At 67.7% G+C, this 15,914-nt stretch overlaps 7 non-coding genes across 7 annotated transcripts; all 7 read left to right on the top strand.

The window, feature by feature from the left end:
- The first annotated feature begins 112 nt into the window (after positions 1 to 112).
- On the top strand, positions 113 to 231 carry LOC141412170 (5S ribosomal RNA). Its single transcript, XR_012437008.1, has one exon. It is a non-coding gene; the product is annotated as a 5S ribosomal RNA (ribosomal RNA).
- Positions 232 to 2,378: 2,147 nt separating this feature from the next.
- LOC141412158 (5S ribosomal RNA) lies at positions 2,379 to 2,497 on the top strand. The gene has a single exon (XR_012436997.1). It is a non-coding gene; the product is annotated as a 5S ribosomal RNA (ribosomal RNA).
- Positions 2,498 to 4,648: 2,151 nt separating this feature from the next.
- On the top strand, positions 4,649 to 4,767 carry LOC141412147 (5S ribosomal RNA). Its single transcript, XR_012436986.1, has one exon. It is a non-coding gene; the product is annotated as a 5S ribosomal RNA (ribosomal RNA).
- Positions 4,768 to 6,918: 2,151 nt separating this feature from the next.
- Positions 6,919 to 7,037, top strand: LOC141412834 (5S ribosomal RNA). Its single transcript, XR_012437676.1, has one exon. It is a non-coding gene; the product is annotated as a 5S ribosomal RNA (ribosomal RNA).
- A 2,145-nt stretch (positions 7,038 to 9,182) lies between these two features.
- Positions 9,183 to 9,301, top strand: LOC141412136 (5S ribosomal RNA). Its single transcript, XR_012436975.1, has one exon. It is a non-coding gene; the product is annotated as a 5S ribosomal RNA (ribosomal RNA).
- A 2,165-nt stretch (positions 9,302 to 11,466) lies between these two features.
- On the top strand, positions 11,467 to 11,585 carry LOC141412125 (5S ribosomal RNA). Its single transcript, XR_012436964.1, has one exon. It is a non-coding gene; the product is annotated as a 5S ribosomal RNA (ribosomal RNA).
- Positions 11,586 to 13,727: 2,142 nt separating this feature from the next.
- LOC141412114 (5S ribosomal RNA) lies at positions 13,728 to 13,846 on the top strand. Its single transcript, XR_012436953.1, has one exon. It is a non-coding gene; the product is annotated as a 5S ribosomal RNA (ribosomal RNA).
- Positions 13,847 to 15,914: the final 2,068 nt, after the last annotated feature.

Raw genomic sequence — 15,914 nt, 5'->3', positions numbered from 1 at the left:
GCCCCGGGCTGCCAGCCCCCACCCGGACTCCCAGCCGTGCCAGGAGAGCAGCGTGGAGACGCACGCCGGGTACCTCGGCAGGCTCTTGGGGCTCCCGGAGGCGGCGGCTAGCGTCTACGGCCATACCACCCTGAACGCGCCCGATCTCGTCTGATCTCGGAAGCTAAGCAGGGTCGGGCCTGGTTAGTACTTGGATGGGAGACCGCCTGGGAATACCGGGTGCTGTAGGCTTTTGCTCCTCCCTCCCTCGCTGCTCCTTTTGTCTTCGGGGACTTCGCCACCACCCCCCCCACCACCACCACCACCCCCAGCACCACCACCACCACCACCACCACAACGACCCACCGTGACCACGACCCCGACCCCGTCCGGGCCACCCGCCAGACCCACGCACACCGAATCCTCACAGCTACGTCCCCGAATCCTCTCCCCTCCCCACACTCTCCTGGGGCGCGCGCCCGCGACACGGGTCACCAGCGAGGTTGGTCCCAGGCCACGTTGGGGACCGCTCCCCAACTGCCCTCCAGGCGGGCGGGGAGGGACGTGCGGAAGCCATGAGAAAGTGGGTCCTGCACCCCAGCGGGCCCCACAGCGGGACGCGCCACACCTGGGCTCGCCACAAGGTGGTGCACTGGGTCCAGGGCAAGACGCCAGGGGACAGAGAAGCAGGGAGCCTCAGTCGGGTGCTGCTCCACGTCGCGCTCCGTCGCTCAACCCAAGACAGGGCAGCCAGCGCGCGACCTCTACGTGGGATCCCGCCTCCCACGGCAGAGCCTGCGGTCACAGGGACAGAGGGCGCAGGCCGCCAGAGCTCCGGATGCCAGCGGCAGCTCCCCGTCCCGCTCAAAGGGAGGGAGGGCCGCCGCTGGTGCCCAGTCGCCTGTGCCACCCTCCGGGTCTCAAAGCACTCCTCAGTCAGCTCAAGGACCGGGGCCACCTGGCCTTCGGGGTCACATGGGCTTGGGCACGACGGAAGGGACCGCTTGCCCCCGTGGAACAGACATTCTCCCCGTGGACAACCTCAGGTGCCGGGACCCTCTGCTCCGCCTTGGAAAACCCACCTTCTGCAATGTATGCCCAACGCAATCAGGCCGAGCAGATTGACCCCCTCGGCCCGGCCCCAGTGTGTGATGGGGCTCTGTGCGTGAGGGCTTGCTCTTCCCCACCTACACCAGGCACGGCATCTAACACACACACACACACACACACACACACCACGCAGAGACACCCAGACCACGCACGCACGCACGGGGACGCACCCTCCTCTCCCCCACCCCACACACGAGCAGCCAAAGGACAAGAGGGTATGGCTGGGGCCTGAGCGGGAACAAGCGAAGCCTTGGTTTGCGGCCCCTCGGCCAACTGCATCAGGATTTTTGTCTGGGCTCGGAGGCCAGAGGATCTCTGCCATTTGCTAGCAGGGCCAGGGATGGCAGGAGGGTGGGTACGGGGCTCAGCCAGGGCCAGTTCTGCTGGCACGATCCTGTAGCACGTGGCCGCGTAGCACGGGGCCGGGTCTGAAGGAGGCCAAGCAGGGGCACAAGACCCAGCAGCGGCACAGGGAAGAGGCCCAGGGCACCCAGGAGCAGACGAGACCCGGGAGTCGTGCGTGCTTGGCGTGGCCGCGGGCCCCGTGACGCCCGAGGACTCGAGTGCTCAGCCCCGTGTAGTGGCCGCGAAGGCCTGCCTGGGAGAAACGCCCCGGGAGGCCGGCAGGAACCCGGGATCGGAAGGGATGTGGAGGGGCCCCGGGTCGGAGGAGATGGCTTTGGCTGTGTTTGGTTTTGTTTCTTCTTCCCAAGATCCCGGGTGTGAAAGGGGCCAGAGGTGAAGTCCTGGGCTGGAAAGCCTCACGATTCAGCCCCGCAGCCCCAGGCCCTGAGTGTGGAGGAGGGCGGAGCGGGTCGGCGAAGGGCGCGGCTGCCGTTTTCCTGATGGGCTGGAGGGGCAGTGGCGCTTTCCGGACGAAGAGGACCGGAAGGGTCCCCGAGACCTCCGCTGGGAGCCACGCACCCACCCAAGGATACGGCTCCAGGAGGCGACGGAGGAGGGCGGCTGCTTGCCCTGGCCCGAGCTGTGCGTCCCCCGCCTTGGCCACAGCAGTGGACATTCCCAGAAGAACAAGCGCCCGAGAGCACTGAGAAATTTTCCCCCGAGAAAACTTGACCCTCGTCCTGGCAGCAGGACACCTCGGGAAGAAAGCCACCCAGCGGCCACCTGGGCGAGACCGGCTGCCCGAGCAGGCGCGCGGGGCCTCTGGCCGCTGGCCCCGGGCTGCCAGCCCCCACCCGGACTCCCAGCCGTGCCAGGAGAGCAGCGTGGAGACGCACGCCGGGGCCCTCGGCAGGCTCTTGGGGCTCCCGGAGGCGGCGGCTAGCGTCTACGGCCATACCACCCTGAACGCGCCCGATCTCGTCTGATCTCGGAAGCTAAGCAGGGTCGGGCCTGGTTAGTACTTGGATGGGAGACCGCCTGGGAATACCGGGTGCTGTAGGCTTTTGCTCCTCCCTCCCTCGCTGCTCCTTTTGTCTTCGGGGACTTCGCCACCACCCCCCCCACCACCACCACCACCCCCAGCACCACCACCACCACCACCACCACAACGACCCACCGTGACCACGACCCCGACCCCGTCCGGGCCACCCGCCAGACCCACGCACACCGAATCCTCACAGCTACGTCCCCGAATCCTCTCCCCTCCCCACACTCTCCTGGGGCGCGCGCCCGCGACACGGGTCACCAGCGAGGTTGGTCCCAGGCCACGTTGGGGACCGCTCCCCAACTGCCCTCCAGGCGGGCGGGGAGGGACGTGCGGAAGCCATGAGAAAGTGGGTCCTGCACCCCAGCGGGCCCCACAGCGGGACGCGCCACACCTGGGCTCGCCACAAGGTGGTGCACTGGGTCCAGGGCAAGACGCCAGGGGACAGAGAAGCAGGGAGCCTCAGTCGGGTGCTGCTCCACGTCGCGCTCCGTCGCTCAACCCAAGACAGGGCAGCCAGCGCGCGACCTCTACGTGGGATCCCGCCTCCCACGGCAGAGCCTGCGGTCACAGGGACAGAGGGCGCAGGCCGCCAGAGCTCCGGATGCCAGCGGCAGCTCCCCGTCCCGCTCAAAGGGAGGGAGGGCCGCCGCTGGCGCCCAGTCGCCTGTGCCACCCTCCGGGTCTCAAAGCACTCCTCAGTCAGCTCAAGGACCGGGGCCACCTGGCCTTCGGGGTCACATGGGCTTGGGCACGACGGAAGGGACCGCTTGCCCCCGTGGAACAGACATTCTCCCCGTGGACAACCTCAGGTGCCGGGACCCTCTGCTCCGCCTTGGAAAACCCACCTTCTGCAATGTATGCCCAACGCAATCAGGCCGAGCAGATTGACCCCCTCGGCCCGGCCCCAGTGTGTGATGGGGCTCTGTGCGTGAGGGCTTGCTCTTCCCCACCTACACCAGGCACGGCATCTAACACACACACACACACACACACACACACACACCACGCAGAGACACCCAGACCACGCACGCACGCACGGGGACGCACCCTCCTCTCCCCCACCCCACACACGAGCAGCCGAAGGACAAGAGGGTATGGCTGGGGCCTGAGCGGGAACAAGCGAAGCCTTGGTTTGCGGCCCCTCGGCCAACTGCATCAGGATTTTTGTCTGGGCTCGGAGGCCAGAGGATCTCTGCCATTTGCTAGCAGGGCCAGGGATGGCAGGAGGGTGGGTACGGGGCTCAGCCAGGGCCAGTTCTGCTGGCACGATCCTGTAGCACGTGGCCGCGTAGCACGGGGCCGGGTCTGAAGGAGGCCAAGCAGGGGCACAAGACCCAGCAGCGGCACAGGGAAGAGGCCCAGGGCACCCAGGAGCAGACGAGACCCGGGAGTCGTGCGTGCTTGGCGTGGCCGCGGGCCCCGTGACGCCCGAGGACTCGAGTGCTCAGCCCCGTGTAGTGGCCGCGAAGGCCTGCCTGGGAGAAACGCCCCGGGAGGCCGGCAGGAACCCGGGATCGGAAGGGATGTGGAGGGGCCCCGGGTCGGAGGAGATGGCTTTGGCTGTGTTTGGTTTTGTTTCTTCTTCCCAAGATCCCGGGTGTGAAAGGGGCCAGAGGTGAAGTCCTGGGCTGGAAAGCCTCACGATTCAGCCCCGCAGCCCCAGGCCCTGAGTGTGGAGGAGGGCGGAGCGGGTCGGCGAAGGGCGCGGCTGCCGTTTTCCTGATGGGCTGGAGGGGCAGTGGCGCTTTCCGGACGAAGAGGACCGGAAGGGTCCCCGAGACCTCCGCTGGGAGCCACGCACCCACCCAAGGATACGGCTCCAGGAGGCGACGGAGGAGGGCGGCTGCTTGCCCTGGCCCGAGCTGTGCGTCCCCCGCCTTGGCCACAGCAGTGGACATTCCCAGAAGAACAAGCGCCCGAGAGCACTGAGAAATTTTCCCCCGAGAAAACTTGACCCTCGTCCTGGCAGCAGGACACCTCGGGAAGAAAGCCACCCAGCGGCCACCTGGGCGAGACCGGCTGCCCGAGCAGGCGCGCGGGGCCTCTGGCCGCTGGCCCCGGGCTGCCAGCCCCCACCCGGACTCCCAGCCGTGCCAGGAGAGCAGCGTGGAGACGCACGCCGGGGCCCTCGGCAGGCTCTTGGGGCTCCCGGAGGCGGCGGCTAGCGTCTACGGCCATACCACCCTGAACGCGCCCGATCTCGTCTGATCTCGGAAGCTAAGCAGGGTCGGGCCTGGTTAGTACTTGGATGGGAGACCGCCTGGGAATACCGGGTGCTGTAGGCTTTTGCTCCTCCCTCCCTCGCTGCTCCTTTTGTCTTCGGGGACTTCGCCACCACCCCCCCCACCACCACCACCACCCCCAGCACCACCACCACCACCACCACCACAACGACCCACCGTGACCACGACCCCGACCCCGTCCGGGCCACCCGCCAGACCCACGCACACCGAATCCTCACAGCTACGTCCCCGAATCCTCTCCCCTCCCCACACTCTCCTGGGGCGCGCGCCCGCGACACGGGTCACCAGCGAGGTTGGTCCCAGGCCACGTTGGGGACCGCTCCCCAACTGCCCTCCAGGCGGGCGGGGAGGGACGTGCGGAAGCCATGAGAAAGTGGGTCCTGCACCCCAGCGGGCCCCACAGCGGGACGCGCCACACCTGGGCTCGCCACAAGGTGGTGCACTGGGTCCAGGGCAAGACGCCAGGGGACAGAGAAGCAGGGAGCCTCAGTCGGGTGCTGCTCCACGTCGCGCTCCGTCGCTCAACCCAAGACAGGGCAGCCAGCGCGCGACCTCTACGTGGGATCCCGCCTCCCACGGCAGAGCCTGCGGTCACAGGGACAGAGGGCGCAGGCCGCCAGAGCTCCGGATGCCAGCGGCAGCTCCCCGTCCCGCTCAAAGGGAGGGAGGGCCGCCGCTGGCGCCCAGTCGCCTGTGCCACCCTCCGGGTCTCAAAGCACTCCTCAGTCAGCTCAAGGACCGGGGCCACCTGGCCTTCGGGGTCACATGGGCTTGGGCACGACGGAAGGGACCGCTTGCCCCCGTGGAACAGACATTCTCCCCGTGGACAACCTCAGGTGCCGGGACCCTCTGCTCCGCCTTGGAAAACCCACCTTCTGCAATGTATGCCCAACGCAATCAGGCCGAGCAGATTGACCCCCTCGGCCCGGCCCCAGTGTGTGATGGGGCTCTGTGCGTGAGGGCTTGCTCTTCCCCACCTACACCAGGCACGGCATCTAACACACACACACACACACACACACACACACACCACGCAGAGACACCCAGACCACGCACGCACGCACGGGGACGCACCCTCCTCTCCCCCACCCCACACACGAGCAGCCGAAGGACAAGAGGGTATGGCTGGGGCCTGAGCGGGAACAAGCGAAGCCTTGGTTTGCGGCCCCTCGGCCAACTGCATCAGGATTTTTGTCTGGGCTCGGAGGCCAGAGGATCTCTGCCATTTGCTAGCAGGGCCAGGGATGGCAGGAGGGTGGGTACGGGGCTCAGCCAGGGCCAGTTCTGCTGGCACGATCCTGTAGCACGTGGCCGCGTAGCACGGGGCCGGGTCTGAAGGAGGCCAAGCAGGGGCACAAGACCCAGCAGCGGCACAGGGAAGAGGCCCAGGGCACCCAGGAGCAGACGAGACCCGGGAGTCGTGCGTGCTTGGCGTGGCCGCGGGCCCCGTGACGCCCGAGGACTCGAGTGCTCAGCCCCGTGTAGTGGCCGCGAAGGCCTGCCTGGGAGAAACGCCCCGGGAGGCCGGCAGGAACCCGGGATCGGAAGGGATGTGGAGGGGCCCCGGGTCGGAGGAGATGGCTTTGGCTGTGTTTGGTTTTGTTTCTTCTTCCCAAGATCCCGGGTGTGAAAGGGGCCAGAGGTGAAGTCCTGGGCTGGAAAGCCTCACGATTCAGCCCCGCAGCCCCAGGCCCTGAGTGTGGAGGAGGGCGGAGCGGGTCGGCGAAGGGCGCGGCTGCCGTTTTCCTGATGGGCTGGAGGGGCAGTGGCGCTTTCCGGACGAAGAGGACCGGAAGGGTCCCCGAGACCTCCGCTGGGAGCCACGCACCCACCCAAGGATACGGCTCCAGGAGGCGACGGAGGAGGGCGGCTGCTTGCCCTGGCCCGAGCTGTGCGTCCCCCGCCTTGGCCACAGCAGTGGACATTCCCAGAAGAACAAGCGCCCGAGAGCACTGAGAAATTTTCCCCCGAGAAAACTTGACCCTCGTCCTGGCAGCAGGACACCTCGGGAAGAAAGCCACCCAGCGGCCACCTGGGCGAGACCGGCTGCCCGAGCAGGCGCGCGGGGCCTCTGGCCGCTGGCCCCGGGCTGCCAGCCCCCACCCGGACTCCCAGCCGTGCCAGGAGAGCAGCGTGGAGACGCACGCCGGGTACCTCGGCAGGCTCTTGGGGCTCCCGGAGGCGGCGGCTAGTGTCTACGGCCATACCACCCTGAACGCGCCCAATCTCGTCTGATCTCGGAAGCTAAGCAGGGTCGGGCCTGGTTAGTACTTGGATGGGAGACCGCCTGGGAATACCGGGTGCTGTAGGCATTTGCTCCTCCCTCCCTCGCTGCTCCTTTTGTCTTCGGGGACTTCGCCACCACCCCCCCCACCACCACCACCACGCCCAGCACCACCACCACCACCACCACCACAACGACCCACCGTGACCACGACCCCGACCCCGTCCGGGCCACCCGCCAGACCCACGCACACCGAATCCTCACAGCTACGTCCCCGAATCCTCTCCCCTCCCCACACTCTCCTGGGGCGCGCGCCCGCGACACGGGTCACCAGCGAGGTTGGTCCCAGGCCACGTTGGGGACCGCTCCCCAACTGCCCTCCAGGCGGGCGGGGAGGGACGTGCGGAAGCCATGAGAAAGTGGGTCCTGCACCCCAGCGGGCCCCACAGCGGGACGCGCCACACCTGGGCTCGCCACAAGGTGGTGCACTGGGTCCAGGGCAAGACGCCAGGGGACAGAGAAGCAGGGAGCCTCAGTCGGGTGCTGCTCCACGTCGCCCTCCGTCGCTCAACCCAAGACAGGGCAGCCAGCGCGCGACCTCTACGTGGGATCCCGCCTCCCACGGCAGAGCCTGCGGTCACAGGGACAGAGGGCGCAGGCCGCCAGAGCTCCGGATGCCAGCGGCAGCTCCCCGTCCCGCTCAAAGGGAGGGAGGGCCGCCGCTGGCGCCCAGTCGCCTGTGCCACCCTCCGGGTCTCAAAGCACTCCTCAGTCAGCTCAAGGACCGGGGCCACCTGGCCTTCGGGGTCACATGGGCTTGGGCACGACGGAAGGGACCGCTTGCCCCCGTGGAACAGACATTCTCCCCGTGGACAACCTCAGGTGCCGGGACCCTCTGCTCCGCCTTGGAAAACCCACCTTCTGCAATGTATGCCCAACGCAATCAGGCCGAGCAGATTGACCCCCTCGGCCCGGCCCCAGTGTGTGATGGGGCTCTGTGCGTGAGGGCTTGCTCTTCCCCACCTACACCAGGCACGGCATCTAACACACACACACACACACACACACACCACGCAGAGACACCCAGACCACGCACGCACGCACGGGGACGCACCCTCCTCTCCCCCACCCCACACACGAGCAGCCGAAGGACAAGAGGGTATGGCTGGGGCCTGAGCGGGAACAAGCGAAGCCTTGGTTTGCGGCCCCTCGGCCAACTGCATCAGGATTTTTGTCTGGGCTCGGAGGCCAGAGGATCTCTGCCATTTGCTAGCAGGGCCAGGGATGGCAGGAGGGTGGGTACGGGACTCAGCCAGGGCCAGTTCTGCTGGCACGATCCTGTAGCACGTGGCCGCGTAGCACGGGGCCGGGTCTGAAGGAGGCCAAGCAGGGGCACAAGACCCAGCAGCGGCACAGGGAAGAGGCCCAGGGCACCCAGGAGCAGACGAGACCCGGGAGTCGTGCGTGCTTGGCGTGGCCGCGGGCCCCGTGACGCCCGAGGACTCGAGTGCTCAGCCCCGTGTAGTGGCCGCGAAGGCCTGCCTGGGAGAAACGCCCCGGGAGGCCGGCAGGAACCCGGGATCGGAAGGGATGTGGAGGGGCCCCTGGTCGGAGGAGATGGCTTTGGCTGTGTTTGGTTTTGTTTCTTCTTCCCAAGATCCCGGGTGTGAAAGGGGCCAGAGGTGAAGTCCTGGGCTGGAAAGCCTCACGATTCAGCCCCGCAGCCCCAGGCCCTGAGTGTGGAGGAGGGCGGAGCGGGTCGGCGAAGGGCGCGGCTGCCGTTTTCCTGATGGGCTGGAGGGGCAGTGGCGCTTTCCGGACGAAGAGGACCGGAAGGGTCCCCGAGACCTCCGCTGGGAGCCACGCACCCACCCAAGGATACGGCTCCAGGAGGCGACGGAGGAGGGCGGCTGCTTGCCCTGGCCCGAGCTGTGCGTCCCCCGCCTTGGCCACAGCAGTGGACATTCCCAGAAGAACAAGCGCCCGAGAGCACTGAGAAATTTTCCCCCGAGAAAACTTGACCCTCGTCCTGGCAGCAGGACACCTCGGGAAGAAAGCCACCCAGCGGCCACCTGGGCGAGACCGGCTGCCCGAGCAGGCGCGCGGGGCCTCTGGCCGCTGGCCCCGGGCTGCCAGCCCCCACCCGGACTCCCAGCCGTGCCAGGAGAGCAGCGTGGAGACGCACGCCGGGGCCCTCGGCAGGCTCTTGGGGCTCCCGGAGGCGGCGGCTAGCGTCTACGGCCATACCACCCTGAACGCGCCCGATCTCGTCTGATCTCGGAAGCTAAGCAGGGTCGGGCCTGGTTAGTACTTGGATGGGAGACCGCCTGGGAATACCGGGTGCTGTAGGCTTTTGCTCCTCCCTCCCTCGCTGCTCCTTTTGTCTTCGGGGACTTCGCCACCACCCCCCCCACCACCACCACCACCCCCAGCACCACCACCACCACCACCACCACAACGACCCACCGTGACCACGACCCCGACCCCGTCCGGGCCACCCGCCAGACCCACGCACACCGAATCCTCACAGCTACGTCCCCGAATCCTCTCCCCTCCCCACACTCTCCTGGGGCGCGCGCCCGCGACACGGGTCACCAGCGAGGTTGGTCCCAGGCCACGTTGGGGACCGCTCCCCAACTGCCCTCCAGGCGGGCGGGGAGGGACGTGCGGAAGCCATGAGAAAGTGGGTCCTGCACCCCAGCGGGCCCCACAGCGGGACGCGCCACACCTGGGCTCGCCACAAGGTGGTGCACTGGGTCCAGGGCAAGACGCCAGGGGACAGAGAAGCAGGGAGCCTCAGTCGGGTGCTGCTCCACGTCGCGCTCCGTCGCTCAACCCAAGACAGGGCAGCCAGCGCGCGACCTCTACGTGGGATCCCGCCTCCCACGGCAGAGCCTGCGGTCACAGGGACAGAGGGCGCAGGCCGCCAGAGCTCCGGATGCCAGCGGCAGCTCCCCGTCCCGCTCAAAGGGAGGGAGGGCCGCCGCTGGCGCCCAGTCGCCTGTGCCACCCTCCGGGTCTCAAAGCACTCCTCAGTCAGCTCAAGGACCGGGGCCACCTGGCCTTCGGGGTCACATGGGCTTGGGCACGACGGAAGGGACCGCTTGCCCCCGTGGAACAGACATTCTCCCCGTGGACAACCTCAGGTGCCGGGACCCTCTGCTCCGCCTTGGAAAACCCACCTTCTGCAATGTATGCCCAACGCAATCAGGCCGAGCAGATTGACCCCCTCGGCCCGGCCCCAGTGTGTGATGGGGCTCTGTGCGTGAGGGCTTGCTCTTCCCCACCTACACCAGGCACGGCATCTAACACACACACACACACACACACACACACACACACACACACACACACCACGCAGAGACACCCAGACCACGCACGCACGCACGGGGACGCACCCTCCTCTCCCCCACCCCACACACGAGCAGCCGAAGGACAAGAGGGTATGGCTGGGGCCTGAGCGGGAACAAGCGAAGCCTTGGTTTGCGGCCCCTCGGCCAACTGCATCAGGATTTTTGTCTGGGCTCGGAGGCCAGAGGATCTCTGCCATTTGCTAGCAGGGCCAGGGATGGCAGGAGGGTGGGTACGGGGCTCAGCCAGGGCCAGTTCTGCTGGCACGATCCTGTAGCACGTGGCCGCGTAGCACGGGGCCGGGTCTGAAGGAGGCCAAGCAGGGGCACAAGACCCAGCAGCGGCACAGGGAAGAGGCCCAGGGCACCCAGGAGCAGACGACACCCGGGAGTCGTGCGTGCTTGGCGTGGCCGCGGGCCCCGTGACGCCCGAGGACTCGAGTGCTCAGCCCCGTGTAGTGGCCGCGAAGGCCTGCCTGGGAGAAACGCCCCGGGAGGCCGGCAGGAACCCGGGATCGGAAGGGATGTGGAGGGGCCCCGGGTCGGAGGAGATGGCTTTGGCTGTGTTTGGTTTTGTTTCTTCTTCCCAAGATCCCGGGTGTGAAAGGGGCCAGAGGTGAAGTCCTGGGCTGGAAAGCCTCACGATTCAGCCCCGCAGCCCCAGGCCCTGAGTGTGGAGGAGGGCGGAGCGGGTCGGCGAAGGGCGCGGCTGCCGTTTTCCTGATGGGCTGGAGGGGCAGTGGCGCTTTCCGGACGAAGAGGACCGGAAGGGTCCCCGAGACCTCCGCTGGGAGCCACGCACCCACCCAAGGATACGGCTCCAGGAGGCGACGGAGGAGGGCGGCTGCTTGCCCTGGCCCGAGCTGTGCGTCCCCCGCCTTGGCCACAGCAGTGGACATTCCCAGAAGAACAAGCGCCCGAGAGCACTGAGAAATTTTCCCCCGAGAAAACTTGACCCTCGTCCTGGCAGCAGGACACCTCGGGAAGAAAGCCACCCAGCGGCCACCTGGGCGAGACCGGCTGCCCGAGCAGGCGCGCGGGGCCTCTGGCCGCTGGCCCCGGGCTGCCAGCCCCCACCCGGACTCCCAGCCGTGCCAGGAGAGCAGCGTGGAGACGCACGCCGGGGCCCTCGGCAGGCTCTTGGGGCTCCCGGAGGCGGCGGCTAGCGTCTACGGCCATACCACCCTGAACGCGCCCGATCTCGTCTGATCTCGGAAGCTAAGCAGGGTCGGGCCTGGTTAGTACTTGGATGGGAGACCGCCTGGGAATACCGGGTGCTGTAGGCTTTTGCTCCTCCCTCCCTCGCTGCTCCTTTTGTCTTCGGGGACTTCGCCACCACCCCCCCCCCACCACCACCACCCCCAGCACCACCACCACCACCACCACAACGACCCACCGTGACCACGACCCCGACCCCGTCCGGGCCACCCGCCAGACCCACGCACACCGAATCCTCACAGCTACGTCCCCGAATCCTCTCCCCTCCCCACACTCTCCTGGGGCGCGCGCCCGCGACACGGGTCACCAGCGAGGTTGGTCCCAGGCCACGTTGGGGACCGCTCCCCAACTGCCCTCCAGGCGGGCGGGGAGGGACGTGCGGAAGCCATGAGAAAGTGGGTCCTGCACCCCAGCGGGCCCCACAGCGGGACGCGCCACACCTGGGCTCGCCACAAGGTGGTGCACTGGGTCCAGGGCAAGACGCCAGGGGACAGAGAAGCAGGGAGCCTCAGTCGGGTGCTGCTCCACGTCGCCCTCCGTCGCTCAACCCAAGACAGGGCAGCCAGCGCGTGACCTCTACGTGGGATCCCGCCTCCCACGGCAGAGCCTGCGGTCACAGGGACAGAGGGCGCAGGCCGCCAGAGCTCCGGATGCCAGCGGCAGCTCCCCGTCCCGCTCAAAGGGAGGGAGGGCCGCCGCTGGCGCCCAGTCGCCTGTGCCACCCTCCGGGTCTCAAAGCACTCCTCAGTCAGCTCAAGGACCGGGGCCACCTGGCCTTCGGGGTCACATGGGCTTGGGCACGACGGAAGGGACCGCTTGCCCCCGTGGAACAGACATTCTCCCCGTGGACAACCTCAGGTGCCGGGACCCTCTGCTCCGCCTTGGAAAACCCACCTTCTGCAATGTATGCCCAACGCAATCAGGCCGAGCAGATTGACCCCCTCGGCCCGGCCCCAGTGTGTGATGGGGCTCTGTGCGTGAGGGCTTGCTCTTCCCCACCTACACCAGGCACGGCATCTAACACACACACACACACACACACACACCACGCAGAGACACCCAGACCACGCACGCACGCACGGGGACGCACCCTCCTCTCCCCCCACCCCACACACGAGCAGCCGAAGGACAAGAGGGTATGGCTGGGGCCTGAGCGGGAACAAGCGAAGCCTTGGTTTGCGGCCCCTCGGCCAACTGCATCAGGATTTTTGTCTGGGCTCGGAGGCCAGAGGATCTCTGCCATTTGCTAGCAGGGCCAGGGATGGCAGGAGGGTGGGTACGGGGCTCAGCCAGGGCCAGTTCTGCTGGCACGATCCTGTAGCACGTGGCCGCGTAGCACGGGGCCGGGTCTGAAGGAGGCCAAGCAGGGGCACAAGACCCAGCAGCGGCACAGGGAAGAGGCCCAGGGCACCCAGGAGCAGACGAGACCCGGGAGTCGTGCGTGCTTGGCGTGGCCGCGGGCCCCGTGACGCCCGAGGACTCGAGTGCTCAGCCCCGTGTAGTGGCCGCGAAGGCCTGCCTGGGAGAAACGCCCCGGGAGGCCGGCAGGAACCCGGGATCGGAAGGGATGTGGAGGGGCCCCGGGTCGGAGGAGATGGCTTTGGCTGTGTTTGGTTTTGTTTCTTCTTCCCAAGATCCCGGGTGTGAAAGGGGCCAGAGGTGAAGTCCTGGGCTGGAAAGCCTCACGATTCAGCCCCGCAGCCCCAGGCCCTGAGTGTGGAGGAGGGCGGAGCGGGTCGGCGAAGGGCGCGGCTGCCGTTTTCCTGATGGGCTGGAGGGGCAGTGGCGCTTTCCGGACGAAGAGGACCGGAAGGGTCCCCGAGACCTCCGCTGGGAGCCACGCACCCACCCAAGGATACGGCTCCAGGAGGCGACGGAGGAGGGCGGCTGCTTGCCCTGGCCCGAGCTGTGCGTCCCCCGCCTTGGCCACAGCAGTGGACATTCCCAGAAGAACAAGCGCCCGAGAGCACTGAGAAATTTTCCCCCGAGAAAACTTGACCCTCGTCCTGGCAGCAGGACACCTCGGGAAGAAAGCCACCCAGCGGCCACCTGGGCGAGACCGGCTGCCCGAGCAGGCGCGCGGGGCCTCTGGCCGCTGGCCCCGGGCTGCCAGCCCCCACCCGGACTCCCAGCCGTGCCAGGAGAGCAGCGTGGAGACGCACGCCGGGGCCCTCGGCAGGCTCTTGGGGCTCCCGGAGGCGGCGGCTAGCGTCTACGGCCATACCACCCTGAACGCGCCCGATCTCGTCTGATCTCGGAAGCTAAGCAGGGTCGGGCCTGGTTAGTACTTGGATGGGAGACCGCCTGGGAATACCGGGTGCTGTAGGCTTTTGCTCCTCCCTCCCTCGCTGCTCCTTTTGTCTTCGGGGACTTCGCCACCACCCCCCCCACCACCACCACCACCCCCAGCACCACCACCACCACCACCACCACAACGACCCACCGTGACCACGACCCCGACCCCGTCCGGGCCACCCGCCAGACCCACGCACACCGAATCCTCACAGCTACGTCCCCGAATCCTCTCCCCTCCCCACACTCTCCTGGGGCGCACGCCCGCGACACGGGTCACCAGCGAGGTTGGTCCCAGGCCACGTTGGGGACCGCTCCCCAACTGCCCTCCAGGCGGGCGGGGAGGGACGTGCGGAAGCCATGAGAAAGTGGGTCCTGCACCCCAGCGGGCCCCACAGCGGGACGCGCCACACCTGGGCTCGCCACAAGGTGGTGCACTGGGTCCAGGGCAAGACGCCAGGGGACAGAGAAGCAGGGAGCCTCAGTCGGGTGCTGCTCCACGTCGCGCTCCGTCGCTCAACCCAAGACAGGGCAGCCAGCGCGCGACCTCTACGTGGGATCCCGCCTCCCACGGCAGAGCCTGCGGTCACAGGGACAGAGGGCGCAGGCCGCCAGAGCTCCGGATGCCAGCGGCAGCTCCCCGTCCCGCTCAAAGGGAGGGAGGGCCGCCGCTGGCGCCCAGTCGCCTGTGCCACCCTCCGGGTCTCAAAGCACTCCTCAGTCAGCTCAAGGACCGGGGCCACCTGGCCTTCGGGGTCACATGGGCTTGGGCACGACGGAAGGGACCGCTTGCCCCCGTGGAACAGACATTCTCCCCGTGGACAACCTCAGGTGCCGGGACCCTCTGCTCCGCCTTGGAAAACCCACCTTCTGCAATGTATGCCCAACGCAATCAGGCCGAGCAGATTGACCCCCTCGGCCCGGCCCCAGTGTGTGATGGGGCTCTGTGCGTGAGGGCTTGCTCTTCCCCACCTACACCAGGCACGGCATCTAACACACACACACACACACACACACACCACGCAGAGACACCCAGACCACGCACGCACGCACGGGGACGCACCCTCCTCTCCCCCACCCCACACACAAGCAGCCGAAGGACAAGAGGGTATGGCTGGGGCCTGAGCGGGAACAAGCGAAGCCTTGGTTTGCGGCCCCTCGGCCAACTGCATCAGGATTTTTGTCTGGGCTCGGAGGCCAGAGGATCTCTGCCATTTGCTAGCAGGGCCAGGGATGGCAGGAGGGTGGGTACGGGGCTCAGCCAGGGCCAGTTCTGCTGGCACGATCCTGTAGCACGTGTCCGCGTAGCACGGGGCCGGGTCTGAAGGAGGCCAAGCAGGGGCACAAGACCCAGCAGCGGCACAGGGAAGAGGCCCAGGGCACCCAGGAGCAGACGAGACCCGGGAGTCGTGCGTGCTTGGCGTGGCCGCGGGCCCCGTGACGCCCGAGGACTCGAGTGCTCAGCCCCGTGTAGTGGCCGCGAAGGCCTGCCTGGGAGAAACGCCCCAGGAGGCCGGCAGGAACCCGGGATCGGAAGGGATGTGGAGGGGCCCCGGGTCGGAGGAGATGGCTTTGGCTGTGTTTGGTTTTGTTTCTTCTTCCCAAGATCCCGGGTGTGAAAGGGGCCAGAGGTGAAGTCCTGGGCTGGAAAGCCTCACGATTCAGCCCCGCAGCCCCAGGCCCTGAGTGTGGAGGAGGGCGGAGCGGGTCGGCGAAGGGCGCGGCTGCCGTTTTCCTGATGGGCTGGAGGGGCAGTGGCGCTTTCCGGACGAAGAGGACCGGAAGGGTCCCCGAGACCTCCGCTGGGAGCCACGCACCCACCCAAGGATACGGCTCCAGGAGGCGACGGAGGAGGGCGGCTGCTTGCCCTGGCCCGAGCTGTGCGTCCCCCACCTTGGCCACAGCAGTGGACATTCCCAGAAGAACAAGCGCCCGAGAGCACTGAGAAATTTTCCCCCGAGAAAACTTGACCCTCGTCCTGGCAGCAGGACACCTCGGGAAGAAAGTCACCCAGCGGCCACCTGGGCGAGACCGGCTGCCCGAGCAGGCGCGCGGGGCCTCTGGCCGCTGGCCCCGGGCTGCCAGCCCCCACCCGGACTCCCAGC

This window comes from Castor canadensis, chromosome 10 (assembly GCF_047511655.1).
Source record: "Castor canadensis chromosome 10, mCasCan1.hap1v2, whole genome shotgun sequence".
NCBI classification, from domain to species: Eukaryota; Metazoa; Chordata; class Mammalia; order Rodentia; family Castoridae; genus Castor; species Castor canadensis.
This window is presented reverse-complemented; position numbering and strand designations above follow the sequence as displayed.